General features: G+C 38.9%; 1 long non-coding RNA gene across 1 annotated transcript in view; it reads left to right on the top strand.

The window, feature by feature from the left end:
- LOC137968114 (uncharacterized) overlaps positions 1-1,456 on the top strand; it is a 20,588-nt gene extending 19,132 nt beyond the window's left edge. The window contains exon 4 of the long non-coding RNA XR_011116626.1: positions 1-1,456. This exon is cut by the window's left edge and continues 51 nt beyond it. This is a non-coding gene — a long non-coding RNA (uncharacterized lncRNA).
- The last annotated feature ends 8,544 nt before the right edge of the window (positions 1,457-10,000 follow it).

Below are 10,000 nucleotides of genomic sequence, written 5' to 3'. Positions count from 1 at the left end.
TCTCAACCTCTCATGTCTAGACAAAGTTAATCAAAAATCAAATCCTCTTTGTTTCAGGTTATGCTATTGTTACTGCAGTCGATCTTACATTTCAAATGGCACTGGCCCTAGCTGTTCATAGGCCAGATAACTTTATCCGGTGGATAAGCCACTATCCGTTAGTTTCAATCTCTGCAAAGATTTCAGTATTTGCCCTCGTACAACAGTGAATAACTATTGAATAATCACAGTTACGAGGGCAAACACTGTGGTGAAAATGGCAGTAAACAATGGAAACCACGTTTTACAACTCGTTTACATAACACTGTTACAGTTCCGAAGTACTGCAAATTCGAAGATTCCTTTTCAGTTTGACATACATGTACTCGCCTCCCAGCATGTAGCAACCAATGTGGCCCTGGATTAAGACGTAATTAGTTGACTCTATGAGAGATTGAGTTTGTTATTTCTCTCGTATTTTGCGCCGAGATGTTTTTCTCCGGGAATTCCGGTCTTCCCCTCTCTTAATAAAATTTAAAAAAACCAAAAAAGTGCCATCTGTTTTGTCACAACCTTTCTAAATAAAGAGTGTATTATGTTATTTTCATAGTTATACCAGCATGGAAATGGATTGCCTTTTGAAATTCGAAAAAAATTGGCTAGTTTTTAAAATTTCCACTCCATATCGTGAAGACACGTAACAATGAAAGATACATGTAAATGTCTTCCTGCAGGAATAATTTATTACCTGTCTCCGGAATCTAAAGAAAGTTTATGAGCACAAAAGAGTTTTGCCAGAAAATAGCAAAACTCCTCAGACATATCCCGTTAAAATTACCAATAAGAGGAAATCCAATCTTCCCTTTTGGGGCGTCCGGCCAGACTATTTTCTTCATCAAGTCCACTTTGGAGGTTTTAATCCTCTTGTTTCGCCGTATGATTTTGTTGCATTAACCTTAAATGACCTTTCTGAAAAACAATTATGAGTTAGTCCATAGTCCATAGTTCAGCGTTTATTACGTACGAGGCGAAGTCCATTCAACTTTCTTTTGGCCGTTTGCCTACTTATCTTTCGACACACTGGCGTGAACTGAACAAGAAACCTTGTAGTTGTTTTCTTTGCCTCAAGATTCCTTGCAAAATGTTTAAGTGTAATTGAATTTAATGAGGGCTAATGCTCCTCATTGCATACCTCAAATAGTACACTCCCCATGATTAGCTTACTAAGCGAATTCCATTCTGCAGTAACTCCAATGTTCGTTGTTATTGTTTGATCCAGAGATATTATCAATATTTTACGAGCCTCTTTTTTTCTCCGCCCGCACAGCCTTACGTTATGCACTAGTCAGTAGAAAGCTCCAGCACCCCCATATCCGGGAAACAGCGGGGCCGTAGATCAGAAACTGCCTTCTACGGTATTAAAATGAAGCAAATTGCCCGCTATGCGCGGCAATAGGCAATTTTCACGATGGCGGCATTTGACTACAACTACCACAATTCAGTTTGTTTTTCTTTTCATATTTAAATTTTGTATTCCCAGAGGGGTAAAAATAACAATATCTCTAATTAACATGAGACAAGCGAAACCTGAAGGATGCTGGTACTTGTAGTCATATGGCGTCAACATGCAAATGTCCTATTGCGTACGTCAAAACTACACTTTTGATCTTTTGATCCCCTCCCTCGGGGTAATTCAATACTTCAAAAATTAGAAATGCACAATATTGATCAAAATTAATATATCAGTTGAGGGGTTTTTTCCTCAAACCGAATCGAACCGGAATAAACAACCGAGATCTGACCGTAGACGACCGTAGAAAACAGTGTTAAAGTAGAGGTATTTGTAAATGTAATACAACTCCGAGCTGTCCAATTTGAAAATAAGCACACAAGAAAAAAATTCCAAGAACTGCCGAAATTAGACGAGGCTGTTAGTCGCGTCCAATTTGGCAGTCCTCACAATTCTAGTTTAGGCCAACAATTGCTTTCAAATTGAGCAATTTCAAGGATAAATTCCTTTAATCAGATACTGAGCATCCAGAAGTCATTTAAATACTCCATTATCAATTAAAGCATGCTGCTACTACTACCACCAACACCACCACTTCGCCCGATGTGAAGGATTCCGGATTCCAGCAAATGTGAAGCTTTGGAATCCGGAATCCATTTTATGGAATACAGATCCCCCACATTTCTTCTTCCCTTTTAAATCATTGGCTTGTTTTCCCTTGTTCCCGAAATTACTTTCAAACTTGTTCACAACTTTTTGATCCCTAACATTTTCTATGTACCATTGTTTCCTAAGATATTTTGTCACTGCTCCCCTGTTCCCCAGTTCCAATTAGCCATGTTTCTTTTTTTTCCAAAACCTCTGGGACTCAAAATGAAAAGTATGAACAAGACGCCTATAATGGCGTATCCGTGGGATGCACAAACAGTTAACACGAATTGTCCAGTTACAGTGAATTACAACTACGGGTTAACTTTGGGAAATGGCGAGAGATTACCAAAAAGATAATTCTGTAATTTAACTAGAAGTCCCCCCCCCCCCCCCCCCCCCCCCCCCCTGTAAAAACAGAAAGAGGTTATCTCGTATTATTAATGCTACTAAATTTGCAAATGGGAACAACGCGGCCTGCACTGCACTTGCACTTGGGGAAATGAAGTTATTTTTTGTTGTCGAATTTGATGTAAGTCTAAGTGTCTACTAAAGTTAAACTCATTCGGATGGGGTTATTACTTGAACGGGAGACCATGCACAGCGAAGTCCCCGATCGATACGACGATATCTAACCATTTCAGTAAAGTTGATTTCATATTTATTTTGTTTGGCCGTTGAAGGCTATTTTCTTATCTTCTTTCTACATCTATTTTTATTCCTGTAATGGCAGCAATGGATTCATTTTGTTGTTGGTTTGGTAATATCATTTACTCGATCGATTTCCACAAAAAGTCCGTTCATGGGAGACCACTGTGTATTGTCCACACGGAAGACTTCTAATCTTATATATATATTTTTTACTTATTTTATTTAATTGATTTCATTGTTGTTTTGTGGATGTTAAAGTCTACTTTCCGATCTTCTTTTCGCCTTTTTTTGATTCCTAAGCGGGTGTTGTCTCATACAGCATGTGAGCGTCCTAGGCCTGATTGCCATTTCTATTTCATTTACCGAGCCGACTACGTATAATTTTACCGAATTAGGACAGCCTTTCATCTACATACATACATACATACATACATACATACATACATACATACATACATAAACTTTATTCAAGTGTCTATAACTATTTAGCTCTTAGCTAAGAGCTAATTGGGGACACTTAATTAAAATTGATCAATAAAATTAAGATTAAAAAGATAAAATTGATAGATACATGTAAAGATTTACAAATTTAAATACAGTTAACGATTAACTGTAAAAAGAGTTAATTATTTACAATGCTACTAACATTACTAATTTAGTTAAACATATAAATAATTTAAAAAGGGACTAAAATCAGAAGTTATCGTCAGGACTGGCACACTTGACAATTACAGCTCCCGTCCAATAATCCTTTTATGTCCATACCTCGGATTGCGTGTTTAAATGCTTCAAGGCTCGTTTCCCCGGGAGTGAAGTTAAGCCCGTACGAGTGGGGTTTAAACTTGGATGAGAGACTATTCCAGTAACGAAGACATCAATGTTTTCTTGTTTTCACTTGACTTCTTTTTGTATTTGATTGTTAAAGGCTTTTTCCTAAAGTTCTTTTCACATTTTTGATTTTTATATTGGGAGAAATGACGTTGGAATTCTCTAACAGTGCCTTGTAATAATAGCGGGTGTTGACTCAATGACCAAATGAACACAATGGTTCGAGATTCAAAAAATGTTTGGCACAATGGCCAATTGAACACACTGGTTCGATCCTAACCTCTCCCTAATTTTTCTCTAGGCTTAATTTAGGTTCCAAAAACGTTTCTTCAATCCATCTGAGTGCCTATTCAACCTAGGTAAAACGCGGATCACCAATGTGTAATTAACCTAGGCTAAAACGGATTCAACCTGAGAACAGACCGATTTCACCGGCAACATATACATATTTGCTAATAACTGATGGATTTTTGTTGATGTTTACTACTTTCAGTTTCAACCTGGTTAGGCTAATTATAACCTAGGGTGAAATCATTTTAACCTGCGGAATCTACATTTAATTAACTTGCAACACTGACCTACAAACCTCTTACTAACCGAGTTCGGAGAAGCGTAATGTAAGTTACGGACCGTTTTTTTTCCGCGTATTTATGGGGCATAAATCATACAGAAAAAACGAGATCCTTAACTTACAGTAAGGACTAAGTACGACTAAGTAAGGCGAGCTCTCAAAAACATTTACTATCTCTACGTGATAATCAGTAGGCGCGCAGGAAAGGAAACTAGTTGAATTCAAGCCTTGACGTTCAACTGCCACAAATGATAGGCATGTTTCAAACTTCAAACGAATAAATCTTTTTGGCTTTTGTAACAGTTGCTTGCAACTTTCGAACAGTTTCACAAGTTTTTTTTCCACATAAACAACATGAAAACTTGCCACTGAGAAAATGTTAAGAAAATTTAGCGGGCCGTACTGGAGAATACGGGCGTACTAAAAAGTATCCAACTTTTTAAACGGGACTCACATTTACAGAGCGACGCGCCTTACCGTGGCCACCCAACAAACTTTCACATTTGACAACTACGTATAAGTACGTCAACTCAAACAACCCATTCAACGGTGTTCAACTTACAACCGTGCGAACTTTGCATGGAGGGGTGACTGTCAATCAAATTCGCTCACCCTGATCGGCGTATAAGTTTTCAAAACCTTTGTTAGGTGGCCACGGTAAGGCGCGTCGCACTGTAAGAAAAATTGGACAGTTGACCAAACATTTATTTTGCTGGTTTGACAGAGTCTCACTGTCAGACCTCGCGGTACCAATGGCTGGCACCATGCAGTGGTGAGAGAACTCGCCTTTCACCAAGTTTGGCTACTCTTTGGGCAAAACTCTATGAGTAACAGGGGTTCAACTGTGTGGAACATGTTTCTGGAAGACTGTAAGCATCTTCATAATTATCACAAGGCAGATACTTCTAAAGTTAACTTTAAATTTGTGATATTCACACATCCCAACCATATGTTCCATTTCCTCTCTCGGTTTCATTATTTCATCTCGTTATAATTGAGTTTCTACAGAGTACGGTAAAACGCAGATACTTCAGCTTCGGAGCGACTGGCACCCTAGGTAAACTTCTCATCTTATTTATGCGCATTTCAGAAGAGGGAAATCTTCAAATTATCGCAATGAGTATCACATCCTAACAACGTGTGCCGCATAAGGTGTTTTGATGTTATTTCTTAAATATGAAAGTTAATGTTTTCATAACAAGTTAGTATAAAAGATCCTCTCAGTCCCGTCAGTCATTGTCCCAAGCACAGACCTGTAGGCAGGTTTTTTTTGGCGGGAGGGTGCGATCCAACGAGGAGATGGAGCAAACTAGGGCCGGAGGCGCGAGCTTTTAGGGGGTCCGGGGGTATGTTCCGCCGGGAAATTTTGAGAATTAGGTCGTCTGAGACTGCATTTCGTGCGTTTTGAAGGCAGTGTGATATGAAAACAGCAGCCTCAAAGCGAACTTAAAAACGCGGATATCATTAAAACTTTTAAACTTCAAAATGGATTTTTTTTGGCGGAGACTACTTTACAAATGTATTTTACAGTTTTAGAGAATAATGTCCCTATTTAAAAAGAACAAAAATAGAAATCAGTAAAGTTGAAAATCCGTATTATTTACTGGGTTTGCTGCAGCAAACGATGATAATCAGAAGATGATGATCAGAAAAATGATCATCGTGATCTTTCAGTAGTGTGCCAAGCTCAAGCCTCCTTGGGTACTTCTTGGCAAACAGATCAACTATTTCTTCCGGATTAATGTCTGTTGGATAGTGGATATGCATAAGGGCCAGTGAAGAGAGCCTCTCTTGCGTCATGCTGGCTCTGGTAAAAATCATTCCCCTAAAACACTTCCATCCATAGCAACCTCGTCCCCAGGGCGCTTTTCCCAAAGCCAGGGAAAAGCACCCTGGAGACGAGGCTGCCATCCATCGGTCTCAGTTGCTAGTTTCCGTTCTCATGATATTAACAGACTAAAAAGTAAATCAAAACGCTGTTATAAGAGCGGAGCACCAAAGGTAACTCCGAGAAACTTTAGTTTGGTTATGATGTCATCGCACGACCGTCCGTGCGTTCGTTCAACTTTTCATGTAAGCCTGCGAAATATCACAATGCTCGTTTTTTGGCGGGAAGTTGCATAGGCTGGTTCCCGCGGGGTTTTTTCTGGCTGGAAGTTGCACGGTCAGCGTTCGGCATTTGACACTGCGTTTTAGTAAAACAAGCAAAAATTTTGAGGACAACCAAACAACAAGCAAACTATTCTTAAAATGTCGTACAACGAGGGAAGAAGAGGAAGAGAAAGAGAAAGAGAGAAAAACAGGAAGACCGGGGACGAGTAAGCGATACTTAACATGGAAGTGCGACTGATAGCACGAGAAAACAGGCGAAATATCAGTGACAAACAACGAGAGAGAGACAGCAAGAAAGAGCCCGAGTAAACAGCGCAGAAGAATAAAGGTATCAGTCGTTCAGAAATTATGCGCTCATCAGCTGAGACACATATTAATTTTTGTGATGTTTTTTCTGTTAGTATTTTTACGAGTTTTGCTGTCAGTTGGAAAGGTTCGTGGGGTTAATCAAAATTCAAACCGCTTAAAAAATACTCGCGATGCTTAGCGCCAAAGCATCTAATAAGCGGTTTATTACCCAACTTGTTCAAATAGAGAATTTATAGGAAAAATAGCGTTTTTCGGGATTGTGTGACAGTCTTTGCCTTATTAGCGCAATGGAAACGAAGTGTGATTGTTCCTTCCACAGCACAAACTACCAGACTAGAACAAATAACTTAAAAGGTGATAATATCATTGCCTGGTTTTGCATTGCGCATCCTTATTGCAGATAGACTTAACTGATTGGAGTTTAATGTGAAGTGCTAGTTTTGTGCCCATATGAACCATGTGAGCGTTAGCCCTACTAATGAAAATGGGCCCACACAAGGACAGAGAAAAACTCTGACCAGGGTGGGAATTGAACTCACAACCTTCGGATTAGATCACCGCTGCTCTACTGACTGAGCTACAAGATCAGACGGGAGCAGGCTGTGGGAACTGAAGATGTTAAAGTCACAGCAATGAACATGTACAAGTACAAGGAAAGATTACGTTTTTACAAACGTTGGCCGTGTAGCACATTTAGCGGTCCAATTTCTCGCATTGCTTTGCAAAATTGAGCTATTTAAAATCACTTTACTGAAAAATTTTAGCCCGGACAGACAATTAGGTTCAAGTTTTCAGTAATATCCAGTATATAAGAACAATTTTTTCGGTTGATTAAGTTTCGAACGCTTCTTGCATTATTTCGGAAAAAAACACTCGGAATAAAGGGCATGCAGCGCGAGAACAAGCCCGGTGACCCCATCTTTTTATAGCTCTTTTTAAATGTCCTGTGCATGAATATCAACTGTGCCAAGTTTGACAAAAATCTAGTCGGTATTTTATTTTTTAATGAGAATTACCTTAATCCGTGTTTGTTATCGAGAAATATTTGTACTCGTTTCTTGAGTGTTTTTTTTTTCTGTATTTACAGTGTTGGATAATGAGCGCCTCGAAATTGATTGAACGAATAGGAACGTCAAAAGCACAAGAGTGAAGTATTCATTGAGAAATAATGATAGATTGTAAACGATGAAACGGCATTCAGCAAACATTCAAACGATGCGCATGTGCAAACCTCAAAAGTTGCGCACGCGAGGGCGCATGCAATATGTGGTAGCCGAATTTCCAAAATTGTATATGAAACGCCTATCATCGCTTCTTCGTCTTTTCTGGTCTGATAGACACTCTGATGATTGCGACACTAATGCTTACTGTAGTGCTTGCCGTAACTGATTCCCTATTTAGGTGTTCCGGCATCAAGAAGATCGACATCACAGCCTCAGTTGTGAATTTGGGCAACATCATTTTGAGATCATTGAGAAGGAGTTGGTGCTACTGGTAGGCCTACGCCGATTGCGCTTGAAAAACTTCAAAATCGTGCTCCAAAAAAGGGCAAAAAAAGTGCTCAAATAGTGCTCGAATTTTCAAAAAACGTGCTCGAAACTTAGAAATAATGCTCAAAAGATGGTAGAACTTTTTAAAAACATTCCTTTGGAGATTTTCATCAGTAGGCCTCCTTTTTACCGTTGTTTATAAAACGTTCAGAGAAGTAATAAAAACATTTCTGTTTGTGGAACAAAAAATACTTCACTAATATACGTCTTGAAGACTGACATGGTCTCTAACTGCTTTTATACTCTGACAACAAGCTCATTACAACCATGCAAGTTTTTGCGTGTTCAATTTTACCATCTCGGTTTGCTGAAAACTGTTCTTCAAAACAAAATGTTGCCATGAACAAGAACTAGCCCAGAATACGAAGAAAGAGCTCAAATGTTTCCCAAAACGTGAAAACATGCTCCTATTTTGCTCTAAAAGCGAAAAAGTGCTCAAGAGTGTTCGAAATGAAAAATAGTGCCGAATTACTTTTATCCTGGATAGGTTCCAGCGATGATGAAACTCGACAAAATACCAATTACACAGTGACTAACCCCTCCATTTTTTACCACTTGGACCTTATCCTTCTCCCCTTTCCACCTGAGAAACGATGGCTGAATCCATCACTCACTCGGGAGAAATGTTTCAGACAAAAACAGGAGCCCACAAAGGACCCATGAAAGTAAATGAAAAAGACAGTTAACAAACTTCATGACTATGCTATGAATTTTACAATGAAAGGTTGGGCCTAATTTCTGTTGAGCAGCGATTTTCCATGCGAGATGCTTATAAATATTTTTTAAAGAACCTGATGTCTCGTTCTGCATTCATATACACTGTATAAACAGAACGAAAACCTACGAAGCAGAAACTTCTGTTTAAATCCGATCATTGGATATTTGAATCCTTGCACTATGCCATCCGTTGTGTCTGAATTAGTTATAGGGTGACGTCACATTAATTGGTTTTGCGCGGGAACTAAGGTTTACCGAAAAATTTCGGAAACTGCATGCGGTAAGAATGGCAATGGTACCGAAATGGTACCAGAATAATTCTAATATTCGAAACTTCGCAATGGAAACCGTGTTTATCACTTGTTTTTCGCCATGATTTAGCTTCTTCGCAGACTCCCTCGGTAAATTTGAGCGAGTTGTGTGATTGGTACACGCCCTTCCCAAACAATTTTCCAATAGGGAACTTGTGTTTATCTTTTGAGAAAATTGAGTACCAACCGCTTTCCGCTTGTTACTGGTAAACAACCTAAGGCCCCTTCCAACCGTTCAAAATGTCCAAAGCACTTTCGTCCAACATCGTGTTGGATGATCACGGTTCATTGTTTAGCCGCTTGCTTCAATACATGTTTTATTTTATTTTATTTGACTTCGCCCCAACAAATGTAGGGCAGGGAGGCCACAACAGCATAACCAATTACTGTGTTTGATTTATATCAGGCATTTTCATCGAGTAACCAGTTCATGTTTCAAACAGGTTTGTTTCGAGAATAGGTTGCCCAACATCGTGTTGGATGATCACGTTTCATCGTTTAACTGCCTGCTTATACATATGATTGATCTCGATCATTTTTTTTTTCATTCAGTGACCAGTTGATTCTTTAACCGGTTTGTTTTGAGAATAGGTCAACTCTAGCTTCATAAACTCTTCTCGTGTTAATGAATATCGTCGCATATTTATAACAGAGATAAGGGTAAAAATTGAAAAGACACTTCGCTTTCTTTCAGAACTTGTAAGGTTTTCAGCAAAAGCTAAGGGAAAAAAGTTGGTTGTCATTGGTAGTGGAAACTGATCTCCACTCATTTTGGGATAATTTACAAAACGAGGTAATCGTACTCTTTTAATTG

Source organism: Montipora foliosa, chromosome 8 (genome assembly GCF_036669935.1).
Source record: "Montipora foliosa isolate CH-2021 chromosome 8, ASM3666993v2, whole genome shotgun sequence".
NCBI classification, from domain to species: Eukaryota; Metazoa; Cnidaria; class Anthozoa; order Scleractinia; family Acroporidae; genus Montipora; species Montipora foliosa.
This window is presented reverse-complemented; position numbering and strand designations above follow the sequence as displayed.